Source organism: Trachymyrmex cornetzi, unplaced genomic scaffold, assembly GCF_001594075.2.
Source record: "Trachymyrmex cornetzi isolate Tcor2-1 unplaced genomic scaffold, Tcor1.1 scaffold433, whole genome shotgun sequence".
Lineage (NCBI taxonomy): Eukaryota > Metazoa > Arthropoda > Insecta > Hymenoptera > Formicidae > Trachymyrmex > Trachymyrmex cornetzi.
This window is the reverse complement of record NW_017299102.1, coordinates 210,062-214,063: the sequence shown is the minus strand read 5'-3', so window position 1 is coordinate 214,063 and position 4,002 is coordinate 210,062.

Here is a 4,002-nt window from a genome sequence, read left to right as displayed (position 1 = left end):
TGTCAACAGAGCCGAAATTCCGTGTAGTAGTAGTTGCGCGGTCTTGCGATAGATAGTGCTGGCATATGTTAGATAAGAACAGATGTATGCGTTTGAGTAAGACAGAATGATATATATTATATAATATAATGTAAAAACTAAATCAAAGATGTCGCCACTATTATCGAAATTGGAATTAAAAAAGTCTGTACTATCGACCTTGATCAAGTTGCGTAGTCGGTTTAGCACCCCCTTAAGGGGATGCTCGAGTGACGGTCGAAGTTAATCAAGGACGATAGTACAGACTTTTTTAAATTCCAAATTCGACAATAGTGACATCTTTCATTCATTTCTTATACTTATTATATATCGTTGTGTCTCACTCAACGCATTCATCTGTCCTTATCTAACATATTGCAACGCCATCTCTTAAAAAGAGATCAACTAAAGTACTGCTCGGTTTCATGGCTAAACAGTCATACATCGTCGATTTCCCACGCGCTAGACACACAATTTCGTTCCTTGCGCTAATCTTTTTATTTAGACGTCAAAACTTAATTCTAAAGATACGACTGTAATCGTCTATTTATTCTACATATGCTCCTGCCCTAATTTCGAGCATATAACGTGCATATAATTTTTTCACGAAATAAATGTTTGGTGAGCTGATAGCACATGGATACAGGAATCTGTAATTTATTATTTTTCCCAGTTTTGGACACAAAATACACCAGGAGCAGGTACATTAGCACGGATATTTCAATCGTGGAGAAGGAATTTTTATTCTGTGCAACTAATTCGAAGAACCACGCAAGGAACATAAACGCTTGCTTTATCGGTAAAAAAGAAGACTCCAGCATCCCCTTAATCCTAACAAGAAAACGTTATACAAATAAATTTTAAAAAACCGTTTAAATGAGAGTAGCTAAAATGACGCATCTTGTTTCAATCAACGTAATTTAAAACAATAAATCAATCAAATTGGGCTCTTGAAATAATTAACTAAAATACACAAGAATTAATAACGGGCAATTAAAAGCCTAAAAAAACGCAGTAATTTGAGCTCTATTTGATTGATTTATTGTTTTAAATTACGCTGGCTGAAACAAGATGCGTCATTTTATCTACTCTCATTTAAACGGTTTTTTTAAATTCATTTGTATAACGTTTTCTTGTTAGGATTAAGAACTGGAAAATGCTGAGGGTGGCTTGAACATAGCCGAAACGTCCATGTAATAAACATTTTTTAATTATATGTATATGTATAAGTACCGTACCAATTACTGCGTTTTTTTAGGCTCTTAATTGTCCGTTATTTATTCTTGTGTATTTTGGTTAATTATTTCAAGATCCCAATTTGATTGATTTTTTGTTTTAAATACCCCGATGGAATACATGCGTCGGAAGACACACTTAACGGCGAAAAACTACCCTGGAAAAACTTGAAAATTTCTCTCAAAGCCAAAAATGATTTGGCCCATTTCTCCTTTTGCACCGAACTACACCTGTATGCTAGACAACAAATAAAAAATACCCCGATCGAATACATGCGTCGGAAGACACCCTTAATGGCGAAAAAACACCCTGGAAAAAATTTAAAAATATTCTCTCATAGCCAAAAATGATTTGGCTGTTTTCTCCTTTTGCACAGACCTACTCCTGCATACCAGACAACAAATAGAAAATATTTTAATTTTTAACTTCCTAGATGTAAAAATAAAGATTATTAATGAACAACTAAATTTCGATTGGTATCAGAAACCGACCTTTTCAGGTAGATTCATCAATTATTTTTCTAACCATCCTATGTCTCAAAAGAAAGCAATAATATTTAGTCTGGTTGATAGAGCTTTATTGCTTTCTAATGAAGAATATCATAAAGAGAATATGAAATTTATAATTAATACTTTTTTACATAATGACTATCCAATTGATTTTATTTTTGATACTATCAACGACAGAATTGAGAACATTCACAAAAGAAAATTTAAAATACAAAAGAACAAAGAAAATAGTATAGATTCTGAAGAAAATAATGTATCTTGGTTTGGGATGCCTTTTATCCCAGGACTCACAGATAGATTCAACGCATACACAATAACAAAACCAGAATAGCATTTCACAGTACCAACAAGCTTAATAAGTATATTAAAGTGCAGAAAAATAATGTAGAACAATCAAAAAAATGTAATGTAGTCTATAAGATCTGTTGCAATGATTGTAATGCGTCTTATGTTGGACAAACGGGTAGACAATTGAAAACTAGAATTGCGGAACATCGCAACCATATTAATTGGAACACGACTACCCGTTCTGTGATAACTGAACACAGGATGCAAATGCAACATGATTTTGATTGGAACAACATAAAAATTTTAGATGAAGAACCATGTTACAACAAGCGTCTTATCTCTGAAATGCTAAATATTAAAAGACAAGTGAATAGCCTTAATCTCCAAACAGATACTGAAGGTCTTAACATGGCTTATATGTCTATTATAAACAAAGTGTGACTCTGTCGCTAGTGTTGTTAATTTTCTTTCTGCCAACAAGACATGTTAAAATCAGTACGTGGCGAGATCTCTTTCATGACACATATCTTATTACAATCTTTCAAATTAAAATCTATTGCAATATGTCGTGACATTATGTGGTGCAATAATCATCCTGTGGTCTATGGTTTCTTTGAATTGGATGTGATATTTTTATACATTTGACCACTCAGTTTTCTTTGAGCTTATTTATTTAATTTTCTGACTAATTTTGACTTATTTTCAATTATCACATTAAGATGTTCGAGTGCACGGTGAGTGTTCATAACAAGATTTATATAACTTGGTTTTTCTTCTTTTTTCCTTTTTCTCTCACATATATATATGGATCAATAATTGGTTTGCATTATATATAATATACAGAAATTTCAAGCTTTCGATCTGCTAATCGTTGAGAAGGAAATTTTGGCCTGGACACGTACCGAACATTCAAAATTTACCAAGGACAAATACCAATCAGTAAATATTTAAGAACTTCCGGAACAATAGTTACGTATCATCTGAAGATGGCTTAATAATAAGCTGAAACATGTAATGTAATATAATGTATTGTCTTTTCAAAGCTTTGAGCAAATTTTCGTTGTATTTATGTTAGATATATATATATTTCAATTATTTAAAAATTAACTTGACTCTTATATATCCTTTTTGCGTTGAATTATATTTGTAATATTCAAGAGTCTTTTATAATCTTATTTATTATTATTTTTTATTTGTTGTCTAGCATGAAGATGTATGTCTGTGCAAAAGAAGAAATGGGCCAAATCAATTTTGGCTTTGAGAGAATTTTTTTTAATTTTTCCACGGTAGTTTTTCGTCGTTAAGGGTGTCTGCCGACGCATGGATTCGCTCGGGGTATTTTTTATTTGTTGTCTGGCATAAAGATGTAGCTCTGTACAAAAGGAGAAATGGGCTAAATCGTTTTTGGCTTTGAGAGAATTGTTTTAAATTTTTCCAGGGTGATTTTCGCCATTAAGGGTGTCTTCCGACACATGTATTCGATCGGGGTGTTTTTTATTTGTTGTCTGGCACGAACATGTAGCCCTGTGCAAAAAGAGAAATAGGCCAAACCATTTTGAAAAAATCGCTCCAAGAACGTTCCAAACTTTAACCAGCTACTTTTCTAGCTATTTAAAGTTTTTCTTGAAAAATAAATTTTTATTTTTTCAATGTTCGTGTACTTAACATTGTATTTCGCTGATATTCTCTTTATATAATGTAAATATAATAATATAAATAATCCCCTTGATCGTCGTGGTTCGACTCACCTGAACACCATTTGTCGTTGTATAGGTATTTGATAATCAACAAGGATGAAATGCTATATAAATAGCATACTCGTATCATTAATCATCTAATTGTAATTAGCTCATTCTAAGTAACTAAAATTTGAAGCTGTTCCTGTGTTGCTCTTGTAACTGTATATTACAAATATTATACAGGGTATTTGAAAAGAATGGTATCGCCCCCC